This window comes from Balaenoptera borealis (assembly GCF_965194805.1).
Source record: "Balaenoptera borealis genome assembly, chromosome: 18".
NCBI lineage: Eukaryota > Metazoa > Chordata > Mammalia > Artiodactyla > Balaenopteridae > Balaenoptera > Balaenoptera borealis.
Window position 1 is genome coordinate 31,690,656 of NC_138877.1, and position 15,822 is coordinate 31,706,477.

Consider the following 15,822-nt stretch of genomic DNA (forward strand, 5'->3'; position numbering starts at 1 on the left):
GTAAAGGGAGCAGGAGAGAGCAATATTCTAGTCTTCTTGGAAATTTGCATGTAGCAAAGCATGTAAATCCATATTCACAATGTGCATGGTTCATGGGGTGATGAAGACAATATGAGCCTCAGAGGGAATGATTGTTTCACAACAAGGAACTCATGCATTTCAAATTGCTCGACACCTGGGCTTGAAATAAGTCCATACTCCTGTTGGTTAATGCTGCTGCTGTACTGGCAAGAAGACTGACAGCTTGAAGGGGCATTCACAAAGTCATACAGCCTGTTAATTCTGGGAATGCATCTCTTTTTTTTCCCCTGACTGGCATGATTACAAGAAAAAAAAAAATGCCCATATTTTCCTAGGCCTGCATCTGGTTGCACAGCACAATGAAAACATAGACTCTGCATTGAGTTTATGGAATTCAATTCTCATTATTTCTGCTTGTACAAATGCATTTTGCTGAGATTGTATAAAAAAACTGAGATTATCTGGCATAGACTTTCTTTCATGTCCTTCATCAAACTACTATAGTATTATTCATATCCTTTTAGTTTTCTGTTTTAGTTTCTGGTTTTTTTTCCATACTGTCTGGGTTTTGCCTCATATAGATTCTTGCATAGAAAGGATAAATATCTGATTACTCTTTGGTCTGTGCATAAACATGGTTTTCAATAGATTTCTTGGTTATACTGAGTACAAACTACTTAAAAATATATTAAGCATCTCTTTATTTTCTTTCTCTGCATGGCCACTGATATGTATATATATCAGTAATATATATATACATACACACACACACACACACACACACACACACACATATATATATATATATCAGTTCACACGGATGCACTTGAAATATATAGGTCCAAGGATCTCAGCTCCCCATTATCATCCCAATTATCCTCTTAACTAATGTCCCGTGCACTGTGTATTTAAGGTTTATTTTTGACCTTTTCAATTGCAGCTACACACGTTATCTTTGCAGTTACTGGGGAAAATGGAATTAAATCAGCTAATCACAGGTCTGGGGAAAAAAAAAAAAAAAAAGGAGATTGTTCCACTGAAACCTTAGAAAAACTCTGACAGCACATTCTGTAGCTATTCATATCACTTTTTCAAAAACAAGCTCTGTCTTTAATCTGTTATTTGGTTTCAAGCCTGCTTTGATCCATTATTCACTTTGAAATCCAACCTCTGTTTAGACATTCACCTTAGCCCTATATTCTAAAATTGCACCCCACAGTTCAGAAAGATGGAGTCTTGCAACAGCAGCATTTTCTTAATTTCCCAGATCATAGAAATCCACAGAGGCTACTGAACAGCCGAACACCTCTGAGTTGGCTCCAGCCCCAAGAAGCACAATAATTGGGATTCAAGCAATTAGACAGTAATTTGTTTTTGTATTGTTAGCTAAGTACAGTAATAATGTAAACTAATAACCAAATATTGAAATGTTTCCCAGCCTTTCTTTCAAAGAGCTCTAAAATTCTGGAAGATTAGCATCTTATCTCTATGTGTTGGTTGGTCCTAGTCAGTGCCCAATAAGTAGCATTTTTCTTTACTGACTGAAAACTGTTTAATTTGAGAAATAACATAAAACAATAAAAAAGCTTCCCTTTCCTGAGTGGAAGCCCCAGAGATCTAGCAGCTGAGGTCATCCTTGGGACCCCCTTGCACCGAAATATTGTTCTTCTCAAGTTTTCCAATTAGTAAATAGTTTACATCCTTAGAGATAATATGAGTAAAGGGACAAAAAAGAGGCCAAAAGTACCACTAGGGAAAATTCTCCTCATGGAAACCAGGAATGGGGAAAAGGTATTCACTTCTCATAGAAGAAAATGTTACTTTATGATTTGAAAATACATTGCTTTCTTAAATGAATTTAATCCCCCTAGTAATCTTGTTTAAATAATTTGATTAGTGATTTTTCATTTCATGAAATATTAAAAAGTTCAACATTATTTTTTAAAGTTATAAGAATTCTTTAAAATTCGGAATGAGAGTTCCAAATTATATGGTATTGATTTACAAAGTAACAGGGATAAATGCCTTCTTGTTCTCAAAAAGCCCTCAGTACTACTTCTATGTGCTCCTTTAACCAAGGAGAAACTTTTGCTACAAAGGGTTTTCGGAATATGAATTTCAGTTTCTCATTGGCAAATTGTGGTTAATCCAGGGTGGCCTAAATTATATCAAAAAATATATCTATGTATTTTATTGATAATTTGGTCAGTCTCACACAGAAACCATGATACTTTATATAATTTTATTTAAAAACAAATTGTACTATATTTATTGATTCACAATCAATCATTTTTTGATCAGCTTCAAAGAATTTAAACAATTTATAATGAAAGTTTCATATTAAATACTAATATCAGATTTAAATTATATATATCTCTGAGAGTATTCATGAAGTTTTAGCCAAATACCTGAATATCATAATTTTTACATTATGTATTCTTTTTTCTTTTTTATTGAAATTGATGTACAATATTGTATGTTACAGGTGTAAAATATAGTGATTCACAATTTTTAAAGTTTATACTCCATTTACACTTATGATAAAACACCAGCTATATTCTGTGTTGTACAATATATCCTTGCCGTTTATTTTATACAGAATAGTTTGTAACTCTCAACTGCTACCCTTATGTTGCCCCTCCCCCACATCCCCACTGATAACCATTAATTTGTTCTCTATATCTGTTTCTTTTTTGTTATATTCACTAGTTTGTCATATTTTTTAGATTCCACATATAAGTGATATCATGTAGTATTTGTCTTTCTCTGTCTGACTTATTTCACTTAGCTTAATATCCTTCAAGTCCATCCATGTTGTTGCAAGTGGCAAAATTTCATTCTTTTTTATGACTGAATAGTATTCTATTTTATATATATGGAGTATGGTAGTTCTATTTTAGTTTTTTAAGAAACCTCCATTCTGTTTTCCACAGCGGCTGCCCCTATTTACATCCCCACCAACAGTGAACAAGGGGCTCCCTTTTTTTCACATCCTTGTCAACATTTGTTATTTGTGTTCTTTTTGAGGATAGCCATTCTGACAAGTGTGAGGTGATATCTCATTGTGGTTTTGATTTGCATTTCTCTGATGATTAGTGATGCTGAGTATCTTTTCATGTGCCTGTTGGCCATCTGCATGTCCTCCTTGGAAAAAATGTCTGTTCAGGTCTTCTGCCCATTTTTAATCAGGTTGTTCATTTTTTTTTTGCTGTTGAGTTGTATGAGCTGTTTATATATGTTGGATATTAATCCCTTATCGGTCATATCACTTGCAAATATTTTTTTTTCCCATTCCATAGGTTGTCTTTTCATTTTGTTTATGGCTTCCTTTGCTGTGCAAAAGATTTTAAGTTTAATCAGGAGAAAAGACAGTCTCCTTCCTGGTTTCCATGAGTATGCTGACTACTAGTTATCCATGAATTTTCTACTAGCACCTAAAATTAATATAAAAAATAAATTCTCTGGCTTTCCCCCAACTTCCTTTCTTGCCTTATTTTGATGAAAAGCCCTATAATCCAGGCAGAATTTCAAAATGAATCTTCTGAATTATCTATAATTTTTCCCCAGATAAATACAGTGCTGAGTTAATACTGTCTTTTAACATCTCTCAGTTGTACACTTCCTTTTTATCCCCTATGCTATTGTCTCAGTTCAGGTTTTTCATTTCTCCTGTTTTAATCTCTATAGCACTCATCCCTTTACTGGTCTCCCTAATTCCGTTTTGCCTTCTGATCTGTTTCTATCACATTTCTGGAGTAATCTTTCTGAAATTGAAATCTGATCATGAATCTCTCTTGCCAGTCATTCTTTAATAATTTGGCAATTTCCTACAGAATAAATTCCAAATTTCTTTTCATACACTGTAAATCCCATAAACTTTGGCTCATCCTTTCAACTCTATTGCATGTTCTATCACTTCTTTCTCTTTTCCACCATATACACAACCTATGGTAAAAACATTTTTTTCATTTTCTCCAAAAAGCACATGCTTATATATTTCCCTAGAAACATCTGTCTCCCCAGCATTTCTTCTTTTTTTTCCTTGGCCGCACCTTGCAGCTTGCAGGATCTTAGTTCCCTGACCAGGGGTTGAACCCAGGCCCTCGGCAGTGAAAGGGCAGAGTCCTACCGATTGGGCCGTCAGGGAATTCCCTTCCTAGCATTTCTTATTTAATTTTTTCAAAACACAGCTCAAAATTTTGCACCTCTTGGAGGAATTTTTGTCACATGCAAACTTAGTTGTTACTTCTCTCTGCTTCTCCAAATACTGTTCATATATCCATAATTTCACTAATCATTCCATTAAATGTATAAACTTTTCCAGATAAGTTTAAATTCATGAGAAGTGAGGCCATTTGTCATTTCATTATATTTTCAGAACTTATATATTACCTGATATTTTGTAGGTGATCAATAGTTGTTTTGAATATATGAGCGGTTGTATGCTTTGGGGTCTTTTTCTTCCTCTTACTATGAATGCCATCTCTATCCAATGCTCACTCTCTGCAATATAAATATCCTCCATCCTTTATGGTTCAGCCCACTGTCATTTCATTCACGACATATTTGCTGACCAGTCAGCTCTCCTTTTCCACATAATTGAACTCTATCAATTGTGATGACACTTATTTATCAGTCTTGTGCTAAGATATAAACAGACTAAATTAATTTTCTCTCTACCCAATCCATGCGTGTGTCCCTAATCTCTGGAAAGGTAAGGAGGGGAAGTTGTACAAACAGACCCATTACTGTTCTCATGCACTAAACTTTCCCTTTATGATTTCCTACTTAATTATCTTCATCATCATCATACACAATTCTCAGTGTGCAAACAACAGGGATCACAGAATTTAATGCATTTCAAAAGTGATGATTTCTTTTTTTTCATTCTGTACTGTTCACAGCAGAATTGGGATCAATATCCTTTTCAGTCTCAGGCTTTTTTACCTCAACATTTCATCTCAAAATATACTTTTCTACCTTTTTTACAATGTTTTCTATTAATTTACCTTATGTCATTAAGGTATCAGGAGGTATGCCTTTATATTCCTCAGTCACATTGCTGTTACTGCATAGGTTAATAGCTGACACTTGAGTGGCAAAAAGGAATAAAGCAAGAGATGTGGTATAATGAAGAATGAGCTCTCCAAGTGTATCATAACTACACTCCCTGAGTATACCCATGGAGACAAGTGGCTTGAATGAATTACCTGAATAAGCATAACTTCTTGTATAGAACTAATACAGATGTCATAAATAGAGAAGAAATAATTTCAGTAAGTTAAAAATAATTTCTTGAACCTTTATTGTTTGTCCATGTGGAAAGTAATCTATTGTAATGATCACGTTTGTGCACATTAGAGTCAGACAAACTGGATCCAAGTCTCAGCTTTTCTCCTTCCTGTAAGAGTAACCTTGGTCATTTGATTGGTCTCTAAATATCATTGGGAAGAATTATATTAATAGAACAACTTACAGGAATATCGTGCACACTGAATGTTGAGCATATAGAGTATGTAACTAGTAGCATAAGTGATATCAGCAAAACACATAGGGCATGTTAGATATAGATATGTAATAAGTAGTATGTATATGTGAGACAGAATGGATTTCATAAGGTGCATAATATATATATTACATATATATAGCTAGTAATCTACAAAATATACTACAGATAGAATACATAGAAATGTGAGTGCTGCTCATAGACAGAAAGACCAACTGGAAAGACCAGCTGGAAAGACCAACTCATGATCATACCTCTGCTTGACAGTTCTGTTACTCTTATATTTGGCAGCTACTTGATGACACTCAGCACCATCCTCTTCTGGCCCCCAGATATGCTCTACCTACAACATATGCAAATATAATGCAAGGCTGTTTAGCAGGTGAGTTTATAAGCCACAATTATGGTGATAAATTATCACTATGCTCTCTCTTAGAACACATGTGTGCAAGACTCAGGTAACTTCTGCCTGATCATGCTCCCTTGTTCCTTGCTGAACTTCAGTTTTCTTAACTACATTATCAGCAGGGAGAGCTGATGTGGCAAAAAGAGAGACAGGACATATGGCTATTATGTATTCTAGGACCCAATTGGTATACACTTTTCACCATTCCCCACTTGCTATCTATCCATGTCAGTTGATTCCTTTGCTTTCCCTTTGCTTCTCATTGTGAGTTTTAAACTGATTTAGTAAACTGTGCAACCCAAACATTTAAATTTGGTCAGTTCCATGACTCATAGTATAGCTTTTTTGGTCGTGACTTAGGGACTATTATAACATCATGGGGTTTCCCATACAACACACTTTAAAGAAAAAAAAAAAAAAAGAGGGAAAAGGAAATCAGCAAGTGCATCATAAAAAATAAATACAAATAAGTAAATACATGAAAATAATATTCCTACTAGTGACAAATTAAAGAAAAACTAATTAAAACTAACAGTCATTTTTATTTCTCATGCATGCAAATTTGAAAAAGAATAATAATGGCTAGCATTGACAAGGGTGTATATGTGGCTGGGACATAAATTAATAAAAACTTTCTGTGTGCAATTTGACAATATACATGAAATTACATAAATATGGTATAGTGTTTGACCTGGCAATTATACTGGTAATATATCAGAGGCTACATCCATTAAAAATGTTGATGCTGAGTTCTGCTAATTAGTGTGCTAAGCATTCACTGTGTACTCTTAATTCAGGGTACATATTATAGAATTTCTTTTTGAAATTCATATGCATTTGTATGGTTATATACACAGACAGTACCTGAAAGGAAATATAGCAATTTGTATTGGTACTTCAGAATGGAAAAATATCATTCTTTGTCTTTTTGAATGCTTTATTATGTTTCTATAACAAACATGAATTACTTATATAAAATATGTGTTAAAATGCACTTTCTTTTCTAACCTTTCATTGTGAAATATAACACACATACATAAAATGTAAATGTTCAGCTTAACAAATAAATATAAAGCAAATACCCATGTAACTATGTCAAAAGATAGAATAGTGCCTGCTCCAGAAGCACTCACCATACCTGTTCTTGGTTCCCCTCAGTGGGCCTGCTCCATTTAATAACTATCTTTCTTTTCTGGAAATTATTTCTTAACTTTTCTTTGCCAACTAGATAGTCATCATGAACAATAGAATTTCATCCTGCTTATTAATAACCTTTCAATAAATGCAATCATACTGTATGCAGTCTTCTGTATATGATGTATGCTGTGGGTTAATTTTTATAGATACCCTTTAAAAGATGAAGGAAATTCTCTCTTATTTCTAATTGCCTAAGAGCTCTTTTGTTTAATGACTGTATCCAACATTTCTTTCAATTTATTAAACAACCATATGATTTTTAAAGTCTCTGTCAATCTGTTGATATAATAAATTAAAATTGCTTTCTAATCTTAGATACATCTTGCATGCTTTCAATGAATCCAAATTGTCATGTTGGAATTATTTTGCTAATATTTTTCTTAGGATATTTGCATGATTTTGTGACTGACATATTCTCTTAATTTTCAGCTCTCATAATCCCCTGCTGATTTTTGGTATCAAGTTTAGGCTGTCTCGTGAAAAAAGTTGAAAAGTGGACCCCTTTTTCCTAGTCTTTGGAAGACTGTATGAAAACACTGCAAAGATTTCTTTTGTAGGTAGAACACTGGACTCCCAAAGATGCCCATTTCCAAATCCCTTGAACCTGTGAATACATTTTTTACAAGGCAAAAATAATTTTGCTGATGCAATTGAGAATTAGAATTTGAGATTAGAACTTGAGATTAGAACTTAATCTAATCACATGAATCCAAATGGGGAAAATCTTTCCTTACTGTGGTCAGAGAAAGACATGTGAAGACAGAATCAGAGTAGGAGAGATGCTACATTGCTGACATTGAAGATGAAAAAAGGAGGTCAGAATCAGGGAATTGAAAGCAGCCTCTAGAAACCAGGAAAGAAAGAAAACAGATTCTTGCCTAGGAATATCGTCTTGCCGAAATCTTGATGTTAGTCTAGTGAGATCCATGTTGGATTTTTTACCTACAATATTGTATGTAAAATAATAAATATGTGTTGCTTTAAGCCACTATGTTTATATCAATTTGTTACAGTGCAACATGAAACTAATACAATTCCTTTCATGAATTTTATTGGGATTGGAGTTGAAGTTATATGGCCTTGAGTAACATTTAGGGAAGATATGTAAATTTGGTTAATGTTTATGGGTTAATTAAGGTTTTAATTTTTTATCATCTAAAGGACATTTAATAATTAGCTTTTGAGGAATTCACTTATTTTTTCTAAATTTTAAAACCTACTACATATATTGCGTATAGAATTTTTTATTATCTTTTTAAAATTATGGTAAAAACATGAGACCTACCATCTTAACAAACTTTTAAGTGTATAATTCAGTATTGTAAATGATAAACACATTGTTGTGCAGCAGATGTCTAGAACTTTGTATTCTTGCATAACTGAAACTCTGTACCTATTGAAAAGCAATCTTCATTTCCCCCCTTCCCCTTGTCCCTTGCAACCACCATTCTGTTTTCTGTTTCTATTAGTTTGACTGTGTTGGATACTTCATGGAATGAAGCCATATTTTTTCTTCTGTGACTACTTTATTTCATTTAGCACAGTGTCCTCCAGGTTCACCCATGTTGTAGCATGTGATACTGCATAAACACAAAACTTGGTACTCATTGAAGCTCTATTTAGAATAAATAAGAAGGAAACTGGCAGAATTTAATGAACTAAAATACAACCCTACATATAGAGAGAATAATTAATGTCATAAATAGGTTCTTTGAAATTATAAATAAATTTGCTAAACCTGTAGTGAAATCAATCATGAAAAAGAAATGAGAAAAAGCAAAAAAAAAAAAAAAAATCTATAAAGTGAACTAAAAGGGAACTGGGAGACCCATATACCTAGGATTTATAAGATAATAGGAACTACATCATCTAGATGGTGGAATAGGAAATCCCAGAACATGTCCCCTTGCAGGAAGAAACATTTACCAATGATATATAATCCAAAACACCTTTACAAGATTTCCAGAATCTAGTTAAGAAATTTCAATACTTCAGGCAAGCACAAAGCTGAGAAAAGCCTCATTGAAATGAAAAAGAAATTTCACTTTATCTACATCAGCCCCTTCCCCAAGCCAGAAGATAGCAATGGGTTTGTGACTTCTCCCAGAGAGGGGAGATATTTACTCTATAACATAAATTTGTACACTATATGTAATTATATATAATATAATATATGTATATATAATAAATATATATACATAATTGTATATGTGGTGTTTCTATTATATTTTTATCAATGCTCTAGATAATTTCTTCTTATCTATTATTCAGTTAACTAATTTTTTTAGGTTTGTTAATAATCTTTCAGTTATCAAATATTCCATTCCCATAACATTTACATTTCTTTTCCGAATTTGCACTGATTCTCTGTGTAGTTTGATTTTCCTTGAGGTATCTTCAAGTTTATTGCTGTTTTAAATTTCTTTAAGTATAGTTAATTTATAGTCTGTGTTTGTTATTCTAATAGTTGAAATTTCGATGATTTATTTCTGTTTTTATTTTCTATATTTTTAAAATTTTCCCTGCAGCTCTCTCTCACAGTGTCATATTTTTTTCCCATTTGTGTCTGATTATCACTGATTATGTGATGGATATTAATCTTGAAATATTATCTATAGTAAACATGTGAAGTTGGGTTAAAGTTTCTTTTCCTTCAGAACAGACACTTGTTTCAGCCAAGAACCTGCAAAGAATACTGATTTAAAACCAGTTTAAATCAATTTCAAGACGTAAGATTTCCTAGATTGTCCAAGAAAATTCTGTGAGAGATTAGTTCTCCATTTCTCAGTCTCATCCTGAGGGTGCTGCTTGTTGAGATACCAGCAAGTTGTGAGGAAGGTAATTATTTTGGACTCACTGCTTTCAGTTGTCCTCTGCTTTGAATTCGGCCTCACTCAGTGGAAAGTTCAAATTTCCTGAAATCTGTATATGTACTCAGGACAAAAGTAGATTTAGCATTTATGTCTCTGAATTTCATTTCCTTGTGATATTTCTTCACTCCCTTGTTCGTTGTTACTGTTACAAAAATTGTAATAATATATTTTATCTCTATGTTATTCCTCTCCTCAGAGGGACATGTGGTCCATATATTCTGGCCTGCTATAACCAGAAACAGAAAATCAGAAATGAACCTTTAGTGTGTACTACAGACAATACAAAATCAACTAATTTTAAAAGATTCTTAGGTTCACAAGGATTATTATTTTTAAAAATTTATTGACTTATGATTGACAATTAAAATTTGTATATATAGAGATTTTTTTTTAATGTATTTAATCCCAATTTCAATGTCCATTAAGTTTATTTTATTTTTTTTTAGGTTTCTTTTTAAAAATTCATTTTATTTTTTTAAATAATTTATTAGAGTATAATTGCTTTACAATGTTGTGTTAGTTTCTGCTATATAACAAAATGAATCAGCTATATGTATACATATATCCCCATATCCCCTCCCTCTTGCTTTTCCCTCCCACACTCCCTATCCCACCCCTCTAGTAGGTCACAAAGCAGAGAGCTGATCTCCCTGTGCTATGCAGCTGTTTCCCACTAGCTATCTATTAGGCAGTGAATATATGTCAAATATACTCTCTCACTTCGTCCCAGCTTACACTTCCCCCTCCCCGTGTCCAAAAGTCCATTCTCTACATCTGTGTCTTTATTCCTGTCCTGCTCCTAGGTTCATCAGAACCATTTTTTTTTTTTTTTGGTTTTGTTTTAGATTCCATATACATGTGTGAGCATACGGTATTTGTTTTTCCTTTTCTGACTTACTTCACTCTGTATGACAGATGCTAGGTCCATCCACCTCACTACAAATAACACAATTCGTTTCTTTTTATGGCTGAGTAATATTCCATTGTATACATATTCTACAACTTCTTTATCCGTTCATCTGTCAATGGACACTTAGGTTCCTTCCATGTCCTGGCTATTGTAAATAGTGCTGCAATGAACATTGTGGTACATGACTCTTTGAATTATGGTTTTGTCAGGGTATATGCCCAGGGGTGGGATTACTGGGTCATACCATAGTTCTATTTTTAGATTTTTAAGGAACCTCCATACTGTTCTCCATAGTGGCTGTATCAATTTACATTCCCACCAACAGTGCAAGAGGGTTCCCTTTCTTCCACAGCCTCTCCAGCATTTACAGTTTGTAGATTTTTTGATGACAGCCATTCTGACTGCTGTGAGGTGATACCTCATTGTAGTTTTGATTTGCATTTCTCTAATGATTAGTGATGTTGAGCATCCTTTCATGTGTTTGTTGGCAATCTGTATATGTTCTTTGGAGAAATGTCTGTTTAGTTCATCTGCTCATCTTTTGATTGGGGTGTTTGTATTTTTTATATTGAGCTGCATGAGCTGCTGGTATATTTTGGAGATTAATCCTTTTTCAGTTGCTTCATTTGCAAATATTTTCCCCATTCTGAGGGTTGTCCTTTCATCTTGTTCATGGTTTCCTTTGCTGTGCAAAAGCTTTTAAGTTTCATTAGGTCTCATTTGTTTATTTTTTATTTTATTTCAATTTCTCTAGGAGGTGAGTGAAAAATGATCTTGCTGTGATTTATGTCATAGAGTCTTCTACCTATGGTTTCCTCTAAGAGTTTTATAGTATCTAGCCTTACATTTAGGTCTTTAATCCATTTTGAGTTTATATTTGTGTGTGGTGTTAGGGAGTGTTCTAATTTCATTCTTTTACATATAGCTGTCCAGTTTTCCCAGCACCACTTATTGAAGAGGCTGTCATTTCTCCATTGTATATTCTTGCCTTTTTATAAAAGATAAGGTGCCCATATGTACGTGGGTTTATCTATGGGCTTTCTATCCTGTTCCTTTGATCTATAATTCTGTTTTAATGCCAGTACCATATTGTCTTGAATACTGAAGCTTTGTTGTATAGTCTGAAGTCAGGGAGCGTGATTCTTCCAGCTCCGTTTTTGTTTCTCAAGATTGTTGTGGCTACTTGGGGTCTTTTGTGTTTCCATACAAATTGTGAAACTTTTTGTTCTAGTTTTGTGAAAAATGCCATTGGTAGTTTGATAGGGATTGCATTAAATCTGTAGATTGCTTTGGGTAGTACAGTCATTTTCACAATGTTGGTTCTTCCAATTCAAGAACATGGTATATCTTTCCAACTGTTTGTATCATCTTTAATTTCTTTCATCAGTGTCTTATAGTTTTCTGGATGCACGTCTTTAATCTCCTTAGGTAGGTTTATTCTTAGGTATTTTATTCTTTTTGTTGTAATGGTAAATGGGAGTGTTTCCTTAATTTCTCTTTCAGGTTTTTCATCATTAGTGTATAGGAATGCAAGAGATTTCTGTGCATTAATTTTGTATCCTACTACTTTACCAAATTCATTGATCAGCTCTAGTGGTTTCCTGGTAGCATCTTTAGGATTCTCTATTTATAGTCTCATGTCATCTGCAAACAGTGACAGTTTTAATTCTTTTTTGGTTTGGATTCCTTTCATTTATTTTTCTTCTCTGATTGCTGTGGCTAAAACTTCCAAAACTATGTTGAATAACAGTGGTGAGAGTGGACAGTCTTGTTCCTGATCTTAGAGGAAATGGTTTCAGTTTTTCACCATTGAGAACGATGTTGGCTGTGGTTTTCTCATATATGACCTTTATTATGTTGAGGTAAGTTCTCTCTATGCCTGCTTTCTGGAGGGTTTTTTATCATAAATGGATGTTGAATTTTGTCAAAAGCTTTTTCTGCATCTATTCCGATGATCATATGCTTTTTCTCCTTCAATTTGTTAATATGGTGTATCACATTGATTGATTTGTGTATATTGAAGAATCCTTGCATTCCTGAGGTAAACCCCACTTGATCATGGTGTATGATCCTTTTAATGTGCTGTCGGATTCTGTTTGCTAGTATTTTGTGGAGGATTTTTGCATCTTTGTTCATCACTGATATTGGCCTGTATATTTCGTGTTTTGTGACATCATTGTCTGGTTTTGGTTTCAGGGTGATGGTGGCCTCATAGAATGAATTTGGGAGCGTTCCTCCCTCTGCTAGATTCTGGAAGAAGGATAGATGTCAGCTCTTCTCTAAATGTTTGATAGAATTTGCCTGTGAAGCCATCTGGTCCTGGGCTTTTGTTTGTTGGAAGATTTTTAATCACAGTTTAAATTTCAGTGCTTGTGATTGGTCTGTTTATATTTTCCATTTCTTCCTGATTGTCTCAGAAGGTAGTGTTTTTCTAAGAATTTGTCCATTTCTTCCATGTTGTCCATTTTATTGGCATATAGTTGCTTGTAGTAATCTCTCATGATCCTTTGTATTTCTGCAATGTCAGTTGTTACTTCTCCTTTTTCATTTCTATTTCTGTTGATTTGAGTCGTCTCCCTTTTTTTCCTAATGAGTCTGGCTAATGGTTTATCAATTTTGTTTATCTTCTCAAAGAACCAGCTTTTAGTTTTATTGATCTTTGCTATTGTTTCCTTCATTTCTTTTTCATTTATTTCTGATCTGATCTTTATGATTTCTTTCCTTCTGCTAACTTTGGGCTTTTTTGGTTCTTCTTTCTCTAATTGCTTTAGATGTAAGGTTAGGTTGTTTATTTGAGATGTTTCTTGTTTCTTGAGGTAGGATTATATTGCTATAAACTTCCTTCTTAAAACTGCTTTTGCTGCATCCATAGGTTTTGGGCCCTCGTGTTTTCATTGTCATTTGGTTCTAGGTATTTTTTTAAATTTCCTTTTGATTTCTTCAGTGATCTCTTCATTATTTAGTAGCGTTATTGTTTAGCCTCCATTTCTTTGTCTTTTTTACAGTTTTCTTCCTGTAATTGATATCTAGTCTCATAACATTGTTGTCAGAAAAGATACTTTACAAAATTTCAATTTTCTTAAATTTACCAAGGCTTGATTTGTGACCCAAGATATGATTTATCCTGGAGAATGTTCAATGCACACTTGAGAAGAAAGTGTATTGTGTTGTTTTTGGATGGAACGTCCTATAAATATCAATTAAGGCCATCTTTTTTAATGTGTCATTTAAAGATTGTGTTTCCTTATTTATTTTCATTTTGGATGATTTGTCCATTGGTGAAAGTGGGGTGTTAAAGTCCCTTACGATGACTATGTTACTGTCAATTTCCGCTTTTTTTGCTGTTAGCATTTGCCTTATGTATTGAGGTGCTCCTACGTTGGGTGCATAAGTATTTACAGTTGTTATATATTCTTCTTAGATTGATCCCTTGATCATTATGTAGTGTCCTTCTTTGTCTCTTGTAATAGTCTTTATTTTAAGATCTAATTTGTTTGTTATGAGAATTGCTACTCCAGCTTTATTTTGATTTCCTTTTGCATGGAATATCTTTTTCCATCCCCTCACTTTCAGTCTGTATGTGTCCCTAGGTCTGAAGTGGGTCTCTTGTAGACAGCATATATACAGGTCTTTTTTTGTATCCATTCAGCCAGTCTATGTCTTTTGGTTGGGCCTTTAATCCATTTACATTTAAGGTAATTATCGATATGTATGTTCTTATTACCATATTCTTAATTCTTTTGGGTTTGCTCTTGTAGGTCCTTTTCTTCTCTTGTGTTTCCCACTTAGAGAAGTTCCTTAAGCATTTGTTGTAAAGCTGGTTTGGTGGTGCTGAATTCTTATAACTTTTGCTTTTTTTAAAGGTTTTAGTTTCTCCATTAAATGTGAATGAGATCCTTGCTGGTTAGAGTAATCTTTGTTGTAGCTTTTTCCCCTTCATCATTTTAAATATGTATTGCCACTCCCTTCTGGCTTGCAGAGTTTCTGCTGAAAGATCAGCTGTTAAGCCTATGGGGATTCCCTTGTATGTTATTTGTTGTTTTTCCCTTGTTGCTTTTAATATTTTTTCTTTGTAGTTAATTTTTGATAGTTTGATTAATATGTGTCTTGGCGTGTTTCTCCTTGGATTTATCCTGTATGGGACTCTCTGCCCTTCCTGGTCTTGACTGACTATTTCCTTTCCCATGTTAGGGAAGTTTTCAACTATAATCTCTTCAAATATTTTCTCAGACCCTTTCTTTTTCTCTTTTTCTTCTGAGACCCTTGTAATTCGAATGTTGATGCCTTTAACATTGTCCCAGAGGTCTCTGAGACTGTTCTCAATTCTTTTCAATCTTTTTTCTTTATTCTGCTCTGCAATAGTTATTTCCACTATTTTATCTTCCAGGTCATCTATGCATTCTTCTACCTCAGTTATTCTGCTATTGATTCCTTCTAGAGAATTTATAATTTCATTTATTGTGTTGTTCATCATTGTTTGTTTGCTCTTTAGTTCTTCTCGGTTCTTGTTAGACATTTCTTGTGTTTTCTCCATTCTATTTCCAAGATTTTGGATCATCTTTACTATCATTACTCTGAATTCTTTTTCAGGTAGACTGCCTACTTCCTCTTCATTTGTGTGGTCTGGTGAGTTTTTACCTTGCTCCTTCATCTGCTGCATATTTCTCTGTCTTCTCATTTTGTTTAACTTACTGTGTTTGGGGTCTCCTTTTTGCAGGCTGCAGGTTTGGAGTTCTCATTGTTTTTGGTGTCTGCCTCCAGTGGCTAAGGTTGGTTCAGTGGCTTCTCTAGGCTTCCTGGTGGAGGGGACTTGTGCCTGTGTTCAGGTGGGTGAGGCTAGATCTTGTCTTTCTGGAGGCAGTGCCACATCTGGTGGTGTGTTTTGGGGTGTCTGTGAACTTAGTATGAT

At 33.9% G+C, this 15,822-nt stretch overlaps 1 long non-coding RNA gene across 1 annotated transcript in view; it reads left to right on the forward strand.

Annotated features, from left to right (window-relative positions):
* The first annotated feature begins 819 nt into the window (after positions 1-819).
* LOC309615737 overlaps positions 820-15,822 on the forward strand; it is a 712,050-nt gene continuing 697,047 nt past the window's right edge. Inside the window, exon 1 of the long non-coding RNA XR_014237034.1 lies at positions 820-2,225. This is a non-coding gene — a long non-coding RNA (uncharacterized lncRNA). The remainder of the gene's footprint in view (positions 2,226-15,822) is intronic.